General features: G+C 36.7%; 2 long non-coding RNA genes across 6 annotated transcripts; one reads left to right on the top strand and one right to left on the bottom strand.

Annotated features, from left to right (window-relative positions):
* Positions 1-1,717: 1,717 nt before the first annotated feature.
* Positions 1,718-11,863, top strand: LOC149034447 (uncharacterized). The gene is made up of 2 exons (XR_016182901.1): positions 1,718-7,038; positions 10,683-11,863. It is a non-coding gene; the product is annotated as an uncharacterized LOC149034447 (long non-coding RNA).
* LOC113682767 (uncharacterized) lies at positions 8,515-17,520 on the bottom strand. Of its 5 annotated transcripts, none has more exons than XR_016182897.1 (4): positions 16,912-17,520; positions 16,214-16,330; positions 14,126-14,250; positions 8,515-12,262 (listed from the first exon to the last, which is right to left on the bottom strand). It is a non-coding gene; the product is annotated as an uncharacterized LOC113682767 (long non-coding RNA). The 5 variants fall into 5 exon arrangements; XR_016182900.1 differs by lacking the exon at positions 16,214-16,330 and having other exon boundaries at positions 8,515-8,702; positions 12,223-12,262; positions 16,912-17,517; XR_016182896.1 differs by lacking the exon at positions 16,214-16,330 and having other exon boundaries at positions 16,912-17,519.
* Positions 17,521-17,947: the final 427 nt, after the last annotated feature.

The following is a 17,947-nucleotide window of genomic DNA, read 5'->3' on the forward strand; positions in this document are numbered from 1 at the left end:
TCTATGCTGTGAATGAGGACCATTTTGCGTTTGAAAGGTTCTCGTTGAATTTATGCAAATTATCGTCAGTGAATGTGCGTATCACAATTTTCCTTTCAGTGCTGGTGAAAGTAAGTTGTCAATAAATTCCTGTGTTGGAACATGATAATTGTATCGGAGAAGGTCTAGCTCTATATCATAGATGACGTTAATAATGCGGTGAGAACAAAAAAGTTTCACACTATCCACAGCCGTGTTTGTCATACATCTAGTTTTATTAAACAATTACATTATGAGCTCTAGATTTTGATTGCGTGATAGTTTGAAAGTCAGGGCCCGATAAATATGTCAATAAACCAGGTGACGACTTGGAAGTCATTCATATCTAGGTTCCTTGTAAGGAGGGCTTTGACACGTTGTGGTGTTCTGAATATGTTAAGATAGACAATGATACTGATATAGAGGTTTCAATCAGCTCTTGGAAGAATGACACTTATCAAAGTCTTTGAAAGTTTCTTTGACTCTGTAGTAGTACTGTCTGGCTTACTTTTTGGTGAACCCGCGCTTCGGCAAGATCGCATCATCGGCATGCATTGAAAGTTTGTTTGACTCTGTAGAAGTACTGTCTGGAATACTTTTTGGTGAATCAGCGCTTATGCAAGATCTCATCATTGATATCCATTGAAAGTTTGTTTGACTCTGTAGTAGTACTGTGTGGAATGCTTTTTGGTGAACCTACGCTTGAGCAAGATCTCATCATCGAGATCTACGAGGCCGGGAACAACAACACGCGAGGCTTGTCCATTAAAAGTTTCAGTTCACGATTTTGTGTTGAAATAGATTCTCTGAGGTAGTCTGCTTTAAAAGGGAAATAAAATAAAAATATGTGTGAAGTTATGGCACTCACTGCGGTTTGAAATATCACAGGGTAACCCAACATTTAGGAAACTTTCCTCAAATGAACCCAAAATTTGACTACTGTCGCTGTCATTTTGGGTCTTGCTTAGCAGCCTGCGCCTCGCCTGTGATAGGGGAAAGTTTCACCCATTTATTTATAATCTCTCAGCAAAGGAGGTTTCCTTTACGTAGAAAATTTTTTTATTTATTTGCGACAACCAAAGCACATGCTGCCTATGAACTGCGTTGATGTCAGCTCAGTTATTTATTTTATCTTTCCCTATTAACCACTTAGCCCCGGATGATGCAGAGCCAAGAACAATATAACCTGTTGATCTAAATTGGGCAAAACGTTTTCTTTTGAGTCAGCATGTCTTGTGTTCAAGTTGCTCGGTTGCTCCGGTGATATAACAATAACATGCGGCTCTCTACGTTTATAAACTTCCCTCTTCCCTTCTCTTCTCTTTCCCCATACCAAAGACCTCATATCAATTTATTTGGGAAAATTAGTCCTTCCTCCAAGTGGATTAAAAAGCCTGTTCCCTTCCTTCTCACTAAAGTGAATGATAAGGGACTGCCTTTTTAATGTTAGAGTCCACTCGGTCTGATTTTAGTATGAGATTAGACTTCATGTTGTTAGTGAATGACCACGGAATTTACTGTTACTAACCTTTAGGAGGAAAAGTAGACAGAAGCAATTTGATTAAAAGAAAACTCTCTTTTGGTTGAAAAAGTAGGAAAGTATCAGCGTTTTCATGACTTGTTTTTGAATGGGCAGTTCATTTCGAAAGTATTTGATCTTTGGCAGTTCCATTAAATCAATGTTGTCTCTCTCTTCTCTTTTTCCTCTTTAATTCCTGGCCGTGTTTCTCCTAGTTTTAACATCTTACTCCCTCCTTTTCTATATTTACTTTCTATAATTTCATATTTACTCATTTCTCTCTTTCTGCCGTGCAACGTTCTTCTCGCCTCCTTTCATTACCAGGTCATTCATTCTAGACAGTCATAGGCAAAATCGTGACAGCTGTCCTGGTAGTTCCCGGAACCTATTCCGTTGTACTTGATTGAATGGAAGCGATGGGCGGAAAAATATTTGGCTCAAGGTTAGCATGAGATCCATGCGTCACGACTGAGATCCAACTCAGTCGTTCAGTATTTTATCATAAGACTGCCTGTTTTTCTTCTTTTAGCTCGCATCTCACGGGACCACGCTATCGCATACAGCCCTCATAGGGGGACTTTTGGCGTGAGAATTATCTTCCTTGTAGCCGTTTTGGAATATGTTTCATATGCCCACCTCCTGAACAGTGTATCGGTCACCTGCTGGATGTTTTTCTTCGTTATACTAAAACTGCACCTTTAATGAAATTTGAGTTTTTGTCGGTAGAAATTAAAAAAAAAACGAAATAGAAGCCTTGGTTTTTTCAAAACTCGATCGATAAAACTGATTTTGATTATTTTATAATTGGGCTCGTAAAGTGGTTCAAAGCAGCTAACGGGGCTTCTGTTGTGTAAATACCATCCATTTTTCTGCGTAAATTTACAACAAATTCTAAGTTTTCAAGAAATTACCAGTCCATATTTCAGGGCATATATTTCAACTAGATGGTTACCATAGTAACGGATCTATCTGTAAAATCACCCTTACTTTTTTTCATATGTTTCAAGAACAAAAATTGGCTTGGGAGCCATCCTTTTGATTAGTTAAAATGGTAGGCCCAACATTAAACCCATCTCGAAGTTTACACAATATTCCGACAAGAAACATTAGAGCCACCTTCACTTTTCTGCGAGTTTGGTATGATCAGCTATAGGGGCGGATAAAGAGATTATTAACTGTTTATAATCTTTTGTGGCTGATAAAAGGAGATGGAAACTGATGATCACAGTGATAATACTATCAACTGTTACTGAAACGACTTTAGATCGAAAACTGTAAATTAATCAACTTCGCCTTGTTTTTCTGAAAATGGACCCGGGTAACAAAGTGCTGAACTAATATTTCAGTCTCATGGAGCCCTGGATTACCAAGAAACAAAACCTAAAATATAAGAGGAAGCACACAATGAAAAAAGAAAAGGCGGAAGGGCCTCTCTTAGAGCCACCATTTTAAACTAATGTGGGGCTTAGAACGGAAATCCAAATGCAACATTTGGAATTTAATTTTACCATGTATCATTCCTTTTTGGGGAAAGATAATTTTTTTTCCTAAGTTGTAATATACGTTTGTGAAAAAAGCTAACAGTATGAAAAAGCACTCAGGCGATTCACTTATCAATATAAATGGAATTTATTGAGCCTTCCTAAAGATGTGCAAGAGAACTAAAAGCTAAGTAAACAAAAGGTAGGACTCTTGCCACATACTGTACCAAATGAAAACCGCGACAAAAGCAATTAGGGAAGTTGATGCCAACTGCTTCAATATGACAATCTCTTTTAAATTAATACTATATCATTTTCATAAGAGATGGTTTTTTAAAATTCTCATCTCGTAGGCTTGTAATAGTTGTCAGCTGAAGCAAATGTGGCCTTTTTGTGCAATTACTTTTTAGCATGGACAAAGCTGGATAAACGGATCAAAACAAACTACTCGCATGAAATGTTTAGTTTTTGTGAAGGAAGAGCACCAGTATTTTACCACAACTCTTATTTTCATTTTAGCCGGGATTCATAAAAAGAATTGTTTGCCTAGTGACCAAATGAAACAAATAGCTGTCACTTATTTCAATGTTTTTCATAAATGTATTCATGCATCTCTTGAATAAACTGCCGTCAAGGTAACGCCCAATAAACGTAAATGTGAAACGTAACCAACATATTCCTGTATCCCTTTGTTGTCCTGAACTTTTAATCCATGATTTCCCTCTACCTCTAAAGATTGCTCAGTACTGTTTTTTCAAAATCTCTCTTGAATAACATCTGATCTTAACAGTGACAATTTCCTTGTTCATTTGTCAGGTGCGCGGCAAAGCTTTCTTCAAACATTTCACAAGCCTTGTTTGTTCCATTAGAGCCGAAACTTAGCAAGAACTTGCATTGTTCAAAGTGTCTATTTCACAAAAAACCGGTTATAAGGTGTCACTCAAACCATGTTCAAACTACACAATTCTATTCAAAGCATTCGCGACTGAAAAAAAAAATTACCTTTAAATAAAGGTATATTTTATCATCTTGTGAAGCTGAATAAACCGTAGTTGGAAGGACTGGAATTGTAAAATTATCCAAAGAAAACACTGATTGTAGCGAGGAGCAAATTTGCAGAGAAGTGCTAACGGGAAAATTTGAAACATATACACCATTGTTTCGCGATGGAAATAAATTTTGCGCAGATGGGTAAAAAACTTTGATTGGAAAAAATACAGGATTTTTATCATGAAACTAAAGTAGATTTTCCAAAACCCAAATTCCGCTTGAAAAAGCATTTAGAAATATCTATACTAAATATAGAATTCTACTGAAAATATTGTTTAAAAACGATGAAATATAGAATGAAGTGATCTCTCTTTTCTGGTCGAGCGAGATATCAGTATTAATTTCTGAATATTTAACTGAAAGGATGAAAGTAAATCGGATACTTCACATGTACTACTCAAACCAACCCTGACCTCCATCATAACAGAATGGACACATTTTATACCGGGTTATTTACAACATGTACAAGGCCGATATATTACGCTCGGAGGCGAAAACAGCATATCTTCCAAGAATTACTCGAAAGGCGCCCAAAAATCTTTTAGATGTGGCAAACAGTGATGATGTTTTTGGAACTGGGACAGTTTAAATGAGCAGGGAAAGTTAAGTCAAGGGTTTTCGTGCCGTGTTGTTCTAAGATTGTGTGGATGAAACATAATGATTACTTTAAACTTGTTGACATTCGCAAAACGAATGCAATCCTACTTTAAATTATTCTCTCAAGAAGAAAGAACACCTTAAATTGCAAAATTCGCAAGAAAAGGGACTTTAAACGTCGATGCGTCCCTTAATTGCTATTAGCAATTGTGTTCCATAATTTGAAACTTACTTTCAAGTTTGTAAACGCGTAGGACAATATTTTGGGAGAGTGTTTGTCCTGGGAGTCTTGCATGGCCCAATATTTGTAATTCCACTCAAATGTTGGCTATGCTATCACTTTGTGAATACTCTGAGGATTACTTGATAACTTAAACGCTACTTTCTTCAGCGTCACGATATTAGTAGCGTGAAAGCACACTCGAAGTTTACGTAACAAGTTCCTCCTAAGATACCTAGGTATTTTCACCATTATGCATGCTGATTAAAGTGCACAGTGTTTTCTCTTGTCCAAACCGCCTAAAAGCATTTTATTTTTTCCTCATAACATAGCTATCCTGAGCGCAACTCCCGCAAGAAACTAAAATAGTATAGCAATTTCAATAAGAATCGCTATAATATTTGGTGATGATATAATTCAGTGGGTTACAAACTTAGAAGCACAACTTGATCTCAGTACGTGTACAGCAGAAGTGTTTTTCTCTTGACTTGATATAATCCCGCAAGTAGATACTGTATCTGCAACTGTCGAAAACATTTGCCGAATGAGAACGAATGTAAACGAAATTAGGGTAGATGTAAGACAAAAGCTACAAAAATTTATGTCCTATCGAATTTTATGCATTTGTTTAATACAGACATGTAAAGATTACCTTAATAACTAGAGGAAGGGAAAATTGTATTAGTAGAATGAAGTTCAACTGTAAAGCTGTTTGCAATGAAAATAGTCGCAGTAAAACTCCTGTCAATCGCCTCAGGCATATATACTTTTCACTTGTACGGAAGTTGAGTGATGCAACAGAATCAGCCTAAAACTTTAAGCTCCTGTTAGTTACCTCTACAGCATCATATAAAGTTCAAATGTGGTCATTTCTTCGAGGAATATACTAAATCATGAACGATTCGCGTTACCCAAGAGTCGGCGTTGAAGGTTTCTGTTCAAGAATTATTCTCTCTTAACAAACAAATTCATTATTCGACTATTTTATCTGCACTAAACTGTAAAATCCGGACATATATTTAACTCGCCAACAGCAAACCAAACCAGCCCAGTTCTAAGTCAACAGAATTCAAAATTTATAAGTTTATTTTCCTAACTTGTTTGAATTCGTTCTTCGTGTACATCGAGAGAAATCAAACAATTACAATAAACTATTGCGCGATACACACGGCAAAAATGGCGGAATTTGGCTTCGTTGACACAACAATCTTTCTCAGGCTGCAGCAAGGAGGATAATTAGAATTCACGGCTACCTTATCAACGGAGACCCAAGTTTGGAATTTTGTCCACTTTTATTAAAGTACACTAGCAAAATTGCCTGTCAAAAATTTTGAAACGCCTACGAAATATTCCGCAAACGGCAATAACGATGTCTTTGTTTTAGACGATGGGCGCTGAAGTGAAAATTGTTTTCGCTGTTCAATTAGACAGCATGGATTACAATTAGTATTAAAACCGGAGCGAGAAATTCTATTTTTGAGAAAGATTGGAAATAGTCGATGATAAACATTATTTCTTTGAGTAATAACAGGCTGTGAGACAAAAGGTTTGAATGAGTGTCAACCCCTGAACAAACGAGACGATTGATCAGGGAAGGTGTGTAAACCAAAGTCGGACCCTACTTTTAATTGCAACGAATTACTTTTATGCAAAAACCAGTGAGGTTTGCCAATGACGAACATAGGGTCAGATCTAATCCTAAGAAGCGACAGTTGGACTGTCAATTTTTCCCACGCAAAAAAAATCAATTTACCTCTAAACAAACAAACGGCTAAAACAAAGGACTTTTTCACAGCTTCCCTCTTCATAAAAAGCCAAAGCAGAGCCTTCCATGTAAAATAACGTAATACTTTTCCCCATTCATGAACGCCGATGTGTAATGCGTGAGTTGAACGCGCTTTAAACGTTAAGGTTTATATCACACAATTTCAACAAATAATATTCGAGAACAAATATTTTTGCGTCGTGTTTGTGTTCAATATGTCTGTGTACAGCAAAATCCTCTTTTAGAGGGGTAATACATGGTACATGTTTGCTTCCGAACAAACCGCTCCCAAATATTTTGACTAACGTTCTGTTCTCGTGTGCTTTTCAGAATTCGTGCGCGCGGTTGTTTTTCCCGCACGTAGGAACCTACACAACAACATGTCAAGGTACGGAAGCTGGGAAAGCCCTCCTCGAAGCTTGTGATTATGCAAAAATGTACCACCCTAATAAATAAAGAATTAGGCCTGAAAGAACTGTTCATAAATTCAACGGATTTGCTGATAAAGGCTTGACAACATGTGTCATTCAACCTTTAATGTGTTTACCAAGAAAATATAGATTTTGTTCCACGCAATGGTCAAGATTTGTTTTAATAGCGCAAAATTGAAAGTTAGTGCTGAAAGTACGACACCGTGGTTTTCGGTGTCAAGTACTTCACGAGTAGAAATTTAATCAATAATAAAAGAGTTGCATGTCCAAGATTGTGGAAAATTCTTCCGTAACTGATCTCCCCATTGTTCCTATTGTATTTTTATGTCGGAAATTGTTAAGTCATTACAGAAAATTCGACTGAGTTACAGGAAAAAAATCATCAGGCCCGTAATTGCAGCAAAATTTTCTTTCAGACAAGTTCAAGCGTTTCTCGGTCAGTAATGTTTAAAAGGTCGTTTATACGAAAACAAACGAAGTAAAATTTCTTGCGTCGGTTCGCAACGACCGACTGCAAGGATTCACGATCGCGCGAGTCTTTAGGGTTAGATTTAAAAGAAGAGCTTAGAAAAATTGGAAAGTAATAATTGAATGAAAATATGTTTTTGCGGTAAGATCGTCACAATGAAGTGAGATCTACAACGTTGCAGTATATAATCACGTTTTCTGTTTGTACCGACAAGGACGCCATTGCAAATTAATTGACAGAAAGCGCCTATTGTATAGCGAATTTACCAGTAATCAGAACATTACCGCGAATATTAGGGCCCGATTCAAAAGCTTTTCAAAGAGCATAATAGGACAATTTTGTAATTAAAATCGGCCTAACACTTCCAACTAACAAATGCTTTAAAAGCTTCCTGGTTTTAAGAGTTGAGGTAAAGTGTAGTTCCTCCCAGCTTAAATTCCACGGACCTTTCTCATGAATAACCATCCTACTTTTCTCTGGCAAAGGTCGTCCAAACTGATCTTAAAGCAAAGATAAGAAAGTAAAAACAATAGAGACTCAAAGAAAGACCAACCTTTGTGAGATAAATTGTGGTTTATTACAATTTTATTGCTTCAACTATTTCTTTAGAACGATGGGATTAGCAATGTGAAGGTAATTTTGTAAAACAAAAGAGACCAGCACGTGAAAAACAAAAGAGACACTTTTAGATCTAAGCAGAGGCTTAACGTTTTTTCTTGTCTTTTGTGAACGTGGGAACAAGGAGATCTAGTTTCGGCTTGCTCTAAATACCAGGAAATTTAAACCTTTCGTACTCGATTTTGCGAAGAATAAAAAATTAATCAAAAGCTTCCTAGCGACTAAAATATCATCTCGATTCTGGAAACCGAAAAAATAATATTTTTGGAACGAACCTAGCGAAAGAAAATTGGCTTGTGGGTGTAATTACTTTTAAGAGACACATACTATAGTCAAAACAAAGTAGTGGAGTTGAAAGCTTTTATTTTACTAAGTTCCAAAGAAGTCGTTTACATTTAACAGATAAGCCGAAATGTTTATCAGTATAACAAAAGAAAACCTTTTAGGGGCTTCTTGTGGAACAATAGGAAGCCACGTAAAAAGGCGGGAAGCTGAGGATCAGTTTGCACATTTCCATCTTATGTGGATAAGTTTCTGTAAAGATATGAAAATTTAAACGATTATGGTTGTTCCTGAAGTATTTTAACTATCTTTGTACAAATTTAAATCAGGTCTCACTGTCTTGACCACTTGACGCATCCCGTTAAAAGAACAGGAGGGGAAGATTCGGCAATTTTGGCCGCTGAAAAGGTTGTGAAAAAACTTAAGAACTGGATAGCAAAATACATTCACTGGTTCAAAGCATATGTCACTTAAGGTAGTCTCATAGGTTCTCTAAGATTTCACGAGTCTCACTCATTCCCTCGACGAATGTTTTACTTCACGTCTTGTTAATGAATTTACATTTAAAAAATGAGCAACCACAACTATCATATGACACTTGCACTTTTTACTCAATACTTCCAGCCGAATTAAGATAATATTTTCCTTGTTGGATATTCAGAAAACTTAGTTTTTATGCTGTCATTTGAAACTGTTGTTCTTCCGTTGTAAGGGTATAGCTTATTTTCCTTAAAATTGGGCTTATGACGCATATTAAAATGTTTAAACTATTTTAATTGTGTTCGGAAATTGGTTTTTCCCAAGAGAAGGAGATTTGGCAATTGATGTCTACCGGTACAGCAGTTCTAATAACAAGGGAAATCAATAGAGCACTTTTCGCTGACAAGAAATGTAGATCTTACTTTTGCTTTTTTGGGTTTAAGAAACGATTTATTCTGTCTTGTTCTTCGTGGTTTACAATAATTATGGAAAATTATTTTGCAAACATAAACTGATTCCAACCATGCAGGCTATTTGACAACAATTCTCGCCCGGGTACGTTGAAACTACCCTAAAGAGCTTATCTATTTCGTGTTAAGCTGATTATTGAAGGCAGTCTAAATATACGACGTGAGTGAAAATATCAGGCTCCAGAATCTTATCTAGTGCTGGTATTAAAGTAATACACTTGGAAAATGGCATCCATTAGATTCGGGACAGGTGTTAGTTAGTTGAGTGAAAAACATAAATGAACATCTCCCGGATAGCACCTCAGCAAATAAGCCTTATAATTGAAAATACAATTATAAAGAACGAATTTTTCATCACTCTCCACCAAACATACATATTAAAAACGCCAGTTTTAGAAAAATATCATGTGTACATAGATATATTGATTTTGAAGGATAATGAAAATAAGTTATCAGACTCGTAAGAGGCGGTTTGACCTTCCAAGGGAAAAGTGCAACATATTTTGTTTGAATCTTATAAAAAAATCCTCGCCTCCTAAAAAGAGGTATTTTTATTCCCTTTTTTTAGTTTAAGAAAGTTTACAGTTTAAAATTCTGACTCTCAAGAAATTGTTACATTAATCTTCTCCCCTTGGCAATGTCCCCATTTAATTTTAAAAGTTGTCATTGTGAGCACAAACATTTTAGCTTCTTTTAGATTATGCAGCAATCTTCGCTTCGACTAATATTAGAATTTAAAATTTTGCTCATGATGTCTGGCTTTAGGTCAATTCAATTATTCCAAGAGATTCATGAAATTTTCAAAACTCTTTAAAAAAATCATAGAAGAAACTTGCGTAGACGCATCTAACATAAGCTTGCAGAACTAAACCAATTTTTACTTGTTCACTCATTCGGTTTGCCTAATTTTTAGTATATATCAATGTTTATTAACTTATTTTACATTCAAACGTCTACACATCGACACAAGATATATTGTTACTCGAACACACACACAAAGCAAACTCAGGCAAACGAGGGAAAATTGTTAGAGATGACTCTCACTAAACAAGGTGCATCTTCATCTCGAATTCTGTAAATTATTTCTAATTTCTGGAAGCTAGAAATTCGTTGAATTTGATAACATGTTTGCTCGTCGATTTTCTAACTGACCTTACTTGGTTGGTGTTTCCAGCGAACATAACTGCCCTGGGAACAAACAACATAACCAAATCTTTGCATTTCAGTGTGTTGAAAACCATTTTCAAAATGCTATCATCATTTTCAACTTTATGACTTACAGGAAAGTTCTCCCTCACTTATCGACGTTGTATTATGCTCTTGGTTTCTACAAGACTTATATGAACTACCAGAAAGTGGGACCTCGTAAAGAGAAGGATACAATTACAAGAATTTCAATAAATATGCTTAGCAGCTCATTTCTAGAGGACATGAATGGCAAAAGATGAATGGAAATACACTTTACATTAAGTTAAGCTCAGTTAGCTTTATCATTGAATTTTCTCAAGGAAAATACACAGAACAAATCTAAATTTACTAGTAGTGAAAAAATTCAGTTTCTATGGCGCCTTTAATGCTGATGATGCCTCGTCAAAAGCTGTCAAAGAGTTTTATGTTCAATTTTTATGAGACATCTGTTGTCAATTCCTTTTGGCCCTTGCAGTATTTTGTGGTGCGTCTCTACAACTGTTGTCTAAAAACTCTGTCAGTCACTCTACAGGAAGATGTGAATAAAATTCGTGGTTTTTCCTTTTAAGTATTAAAAAAAAAAAATCCTAATATGTCATTGATAGTTTTGCATCTTACCTTCAGCAATGAAGAAAGTTTTACCGTAATTTCTAACACTGTTTTCTGTTCGAAAATGAACAGAACTTCGTGCTACCCACCTAAGACATAATCCTACTTAATCTCCTAAGACCCACGAAAAGCAAACTAAAAATATGTGCTGTCCCACTCTTGAAGCGAGAAAATATTTTTCTTGCTATTTATCGAAAGGAAATTTGAGTCAACTGTTTCACCTTTCAGTGTTTGTATATGAGGGGTTAACTCGACAGAAAACAACTGAGTTTAAAGTACTTTATACTCTCGCACAAACGATTTATTTAGTTTTTTCATCTGTCCAGGTCACAGAGGTTTTTCTCTTTGTGCAGTGAATCCAGCAATGGCTCATCCAAACTGAGCCAAAACTCTACCGAGAAGCTGGCGAATTTGTTTTACTCCTGATAACCATTTCAAGAAAATATATCCTTACTACGGTGAGAAAAATTTGATTCACTTTCGTCGTCCTTACATTTCAACAGTTGTAATATAATTGTAAACAAGGCGAGTTGATTTGGCTTGAATGGGTGAAAGCAAACGTTGATAAGGTTTTTCTGCGAAGCTTTAGACTCTTATGAAATCAAATCATGGCAAACAGTCCAAAAGAGTGCAGAATTTTCTTTAGACTTGAGCTGTATGTTCCTAACAACTAATACTTGGGATCGACACCGACTATTAAGTTAAAAGAAGATAATCTTTCACCGATGCAATGTCCTAAGCTTAATCACGCTAGGTTATTTCATCTCAGATGGCTAACTCAAGGATTACTCAGGTGACCATCTTTCTTCTATGGTCTCACTATCTAAGGAAGCTCTCTTGAGCTTTAGGAAAACCTTACGAAAACTACAAAACCGCTTTATAATATAATCTCCTTGTTTATAACTGACGTACGGATCGATATACTGCCGCAAGGATTGTAGTGTTCTGGATAATGCAATAAAACTCTAACTTCCAAAGAAATGTTTCTTCTTAATTATATATTCTCCATTTTTTATATTTATTACCATGAAACAGCTCGGCAAAGCTCCCAAGGTTCTTTAAAACCTAGAATGAAAGACATGGATTATATCATTAGATGAAATGAAAAGAAGAAATAAAAAATGCAACAACAACAACAAAAAGAACGCGAAGTTTTATATTCTCGCAAGTGGGTTTTGACCAGTTTGGTCCAGCTCAAAAGAAGAAAAAAAATTTATGGCCGTAATCACTCTTCGTGGACTGATTTTAGAATTGCTCTCACCTCCGTAATATCTATGTTGCCAGGCAAGTTTTTATCCTTTTAAAACCTCTGCAAACACACGTTAAATGTACGATGAAGCTGAGCCAATTTTTCAAACATCCCATACCGCAAAAAATTAGATACTTCTGGTCTTTTAATACTTCTTGAAATTAAGAATTGAAAATCGTTACTAAAAATAATTACTGGCAATTTCAAAATGCAAAAATGGGCCCTTTCAACTTAGGCGGAATTTACAACGCGCACAGCAATAACAGAGGGTTAGAACACATCTTTTGAAAGACATTGTGTAAACATGTCATCCTCGTGGGAAAGCCTTTCTTTGGGAAGACAAAAAATATATTTGGAAACAAAACTATTTCCAAAACTCGCTTTTAATCATTTGATAGAAACCGCTCGCAATTTATCACTCTCGAAAATAAAACTTTCCAGGAATACATTTCAGTAAAAACATATTCGAGTGAAAAGGAAATTGCAATTTTACGGCGACAGCTGGCAAAACAACTTAATTCTTCCAAGACAGATCTTCTAAGATCATAATGTTTTACAAAATTAAAACTCAAAATTTTTCGTCGTTAAGTCAACTTCACCCGAGGGGCAAGAATCTCGTTACCCAATGTTGTATTATTTTCCATAACGTTACAAAAAGAAAACTATTTTTCAACCTGACTTGTAGAAATGCGAATTTCCCGTTCAAAACTGCAACGCCCTAAAATGAAACCCATGTGTTCCTATAATTACCTCAGTATAATCTGCCCTTCCTAAATACCATCGACTAACGTTTTTCAGAACTTTTTTGTCAAAAGCTTTCAGATTTATTGCAATTCTCATTCTTGGTGAAGTTTGTTTGGTCTCATCTATACCGCTGTCATCGTTAGTAATTGTGCTTATGTCTTCGGGCTTTGCCCAGTTATCAAACAGACATGTTCGCCATGTTTATTTGTTTGCTGTAAGTTTTGGCAGATAAATAATTACTGCTCTTCTCTCTGAGTCAGAAATGACATTTTCAAAACATTGCTAAGGAAATACTTACAGGCTAAAAGTGTAAGTTTTCTTGCAAGAGAAACAAATCTTTGCGAAGAAATCATTCAGTCATCACTACTGGTACAAAATTGCAGTATTCAGTTACGAATAAGTAGATCTTTTATGGCAGATTCGACCATCAGTTTTGTTGATGCTCTGTACATTTCAAGATAAGTTATGTTTAGTCTCGTTGTGGTTTCCCGGTCGCCCTGAGCTTTAACCTAGTAAAGACGAAGAATCAGCCTAAAGGCTGATTCTTATAAGCAATTAGCTGATGTGACATGACAAATCCTGTTAGCAGCAAGACAAAACTCAGAAATATCTTCTAGTATGAAAACACTTTTTACATGAAGAACAGAGAGTCGAACATAAATGATATCTTCGCACAGAAGTCTAAACATTTACGGAAGCGTATAAAATGTTGGTCGCTTTTGGATAACATTGGACCTAATTCGATTACATTCACTTATCGGTGTGAGAGGCTGCGAAACCTCGTTTTCTCTAAAGCTGATATTGTCTCGATACCATGGAATTTGGCGTCAAAGAAACATTTATAATACACTTGAGTTTATAGGATTAAGCTCGATTAACTTCTGTAGCAAGTTTTACACTAAACATGTTAAATATCGAGATACCATTTGTCATACCTTGAAGTTCTTTTGTCTGCCTGCTTTCCACGTGCGCTACCAGAAACCATTACCGAAGACTATCATTTTCAAAGCTTCTCAAGTAATTTGTCGGTCATCAACGAGAATTCTATCTCGTTCAGTCGCTAACCACAAAGGAAAGCAAAAAAAAAAAATGATTAATCTCTCTGTGGAGTGGCTAAAGAGACCTAGCTGGCGTTCACTTAGCTCTAGTTCTACTTCTAAGGTTTAAACTAGCAAAATCGTCTCCCTTTACTTTAATCGTAACCAGCTTATAAAAAGCGAATCCTACAGTTTCTGATATCATTTAGATTTAGAAACATCGACAGCGAGCCTGTTAACCACTGACAGCTAAGTCTCAGCTTCTAGAGAACATTTATAGTAAAGTTTAACTGAGTTGTGTACTTAACAATATTTTCCCTAAGCCAGCAGTTAACTATATAACATGCAAATATTTAACTCATCAAGTTGAATCACTGATTCCCAAAGTTTGTCCTAACTGTAAACTTTTATACTTGGCTAGAGTTCTAAATGTTTTTCCCCTACTGAATCGCTTAATAAAACCGTTCGCCGTTGAACTGCGTTAGGAATATTCGCTTGATATATCGATGCTAAAGAAAGTCCTAATTTTAGACATGTTCGACGCGACTTCATTTTCGCCATAGTACGAGCGTGGTATTTTGCGAAAGGGAAAATTTGTCGATGTTTACGTTGGCGACGAGAAAATCTTGGGTATTGTTATCAGAAATATTTTGCGATAACTCAAGGACCTTGCTGACAGCGGTAGAGTGTTTAATCCACCGCACCTCTTTCGCTTTCCCCTCCCTGACTAATGTCGCCATTTCCTCAGCTCATTTTCGAAACTTCCTTCCTGAGGGCTAATCTCGTCGAATCGAAAAAGTCACTTATGAGTTCAAAGAACACATGCTATAGAAAAAGCTTTCAGTTTTCAGGCACGCCTATTATTTCAGCTTCGTAAGTTAAACACGCCTTTGACCCTAAAGAAAATACGTTTTCAGGCGAAGGGAAGCCATAAGGTTTCTCTTTAGACAACTATGGGTGGTCGGCGTGTTTGCTCACTGAAACGATTGGTCATCGTTCACTCTCATTCTACTCGAGTCGGACGCGTGTCTCGAATATCGTTTAAGAAAATATCGACTGAGTTTCAAGTTTCTTTTATTGAGAAGGGTTTTGAATAAATATTGCAAAGGCTTAAATTGCAGAACCGGATGAATATACATTCAATCTCAGGGCTGACCTCAAAACATCTTGGTGCCATCTTCAAAAGTAATCTGTCTTAGTCTATCGTTGATGAAAGCAATCATCTTCTCATGTCAATTCCCCAGTTTGCACAATTCGTGTTGAAAATAAATTACACCAGGCACGGGCTTAGATAAGATCAAAAAGGAAATTTGGGGTGACTACGTTCGAGGAACGACAGCCGAAGTACCTGCCCGCTTTATGGGAGGCACGCACAAGTCGGCTTTATCAGTGAGCAGCTTTGCAGATGTCCTCTCTGAATGCGATACTTTTATTTTTCTCTTAAGTGACTAGAGCAGATATTGAATTATGACACAACAGTGAATGAGAACGCGGCCCGAATAAATTGCGCTCTTATCGGTTGAACTTTTGGCAGAGACAAAACTCATGAAATTCAAGATGAACCATAAAAAGCCACTTAACAAGCGAAAAGATTTTTCCGCGTCTTGCTTCATTGTAAGGCTTAATTTTCGCATTTCCAGTCCAAATGAAAGCTATTGAAAACCACTTGTAAACTAAAGAAACAGTAAAGAGAGTGAATTTAAAGCAATCTGGTCACGAAACTCTTAAATCAGTGAAGTAGCCATACGCCATGTTGGAGTGTTATTCAACGCTAATAATAAAGCGAATGCGTTTGACTCTCGGGATTTTTGTGTGCGATTGAGGTGCAATTTGTCATACACTTTCCCTCTTTTCTTCACCTAGAAACAAGTTCTCCTTAGATTACACCTCAGGGAAATTTTTCTTTATTCGTATACCAGGTTTAGGAAAGATAATATAAACAAAGCTATTCAATACAGTTTACTTTAACTTCTACCCAAATTTCACCTTCAAGGCTTGCAAGGTCGATTGGACATGAAAAACTTGGTATTCCTCCGTCTTTAAAACATGAAATATCTTGTCTTAAGTTGAAAATGATCACCTCCATGATTATAACCCGTGTCCCTAATACGAACAGAACAAAAGAACATTGTTTCCGAATAAACATTAAACCTTCGCTGCTACCCGACATCTTCAAATTCGATTGAATTCCTTTAAAACTAAGAACGAAATGCCGCCAGTTCGAACCGGATTGTGTCATAGCTTGATTAAAAGATTTCGGAGCCTTTGATATTCTACTGTAGGATGTATTGAATAAAATTAATCGCAGGGCTAAATTCTTTTCAAGGTTTCTTTTATAGTATGGTCCCTAACTCAAACGCCTAAGGCAAATTGTTACAACGTCAACGTTGATCGGTACTCGCTAAGATTTTTTCTTTCGTTTAGAAGTGAAGGCGGGTTAGAACAATAGTTCAGATGCATCTTCCGGCTTTCCCAAATCACTCATTTTGCCGACCTAAGGTGATAAACATATTAAACTTTTAATGATGCTATGATTCTCTTTTCTCGTTTTGTCTACAACTGACACTGACCGAAAATACCACGCCATAACAACGCAATTCCTTTCAATGCGATCTTGGGTAGTGAAAGTGTAGTATCTTTACCACACTGTCCCCGTTTGTAATAAGTTCAAGTGACAAACGTACCTTAACAGATGTGAGATATGCGGGAGCACTCCAGACGACTTAAACTAGAATTATCATCAGGCTATGGCCTCTTGGACGTTTATGTATCACTTCAGGGTGCAAGCGTGCGGTGAACAGCGCCTAGAGCACGGAGCTTCACGCCGTGTTCACGCGGAATTGATATTCATTCGCGGTGAACGACTGTCACCTCATTACGACTTAGTGTGCTAAGGCAATTCAGGAACAATTTGAATTCGAAAAAACCCTGTCTTGATGACCTTACGTCGTTTGTCAAACGCAAATTTTCCTTTAGTAAGTTTTAATCGGCTTACGTGACGAAATAGAGCCGCTTCGCGGACCGCGCAAAGCGCTTTAGTGGTAAGGAATCTCCTGAAAAAAGTCACTGCGATTGATGAAAAGTTTGCACCAGTGTAAGACATAAAAGTGTCCGAAAGACAAAAACAAAGGATAAATGTGATAACCATGTTGCGAGTTACCAAAACTGTGACCGAAATGATCGCCGCCGATCGACCTTTACAATACTCATAAGAAAGGCCCGCTTTTTCCCACGGAAACTTCGCTTGAGTTGGGCTAGCGGAGATGTATGCGAATAAAAGCAAAACGTCGGTACTGTACCTTAAATGTTTCCTCGTTGCTCAAACTTCAGTTTACCCCAGAGCCTTAGACTGAACTTCCCATTCTATTCGTAGGAACAGAAGGTTTCGACAGCGGTCGACATCAACAGCGCCTTAGCTATCAATCGAATTCAATGTATTTTTTTAGCTAATAATGCATGCCTGACTGTGTATACAGGTTGGTGTTTAAACTAACAACTCAGTCGAGTTTGGGCAGTTAAGAACCCTTTCAAGAAATTTGATCTCCTGAAAGAGGACTTCTTCAAACACAAGTTCCAAAAGTTTGCGAAAGATTGGCGTGTTGATTGTTCGAATCATTCAAGAACTAGTGTGTTTAGAATGCTTTCCCGCTGATTTGAGGCAAGTTTGCGCTATGATTTCCAATCTTTCATCACATCATTCAGCGCTATGACACTATAGGC

Source organism: Pocillopora damicornis, chromosome 14 (genome assembly GCF_964200805.1).
Source record: "Pocillopora damicornis chromosome 14, jaPocDami1.2, whole genome shotgun sequence".
In the NCBI taxonomy this organism is placed as follows: domain Eukaryota; kingdom Metazoa; phylum Cnidaria; class Anthozoa; order Scleractinia; family Pocilloporidae; genus Pocillopora; species Pocillopora damicornis.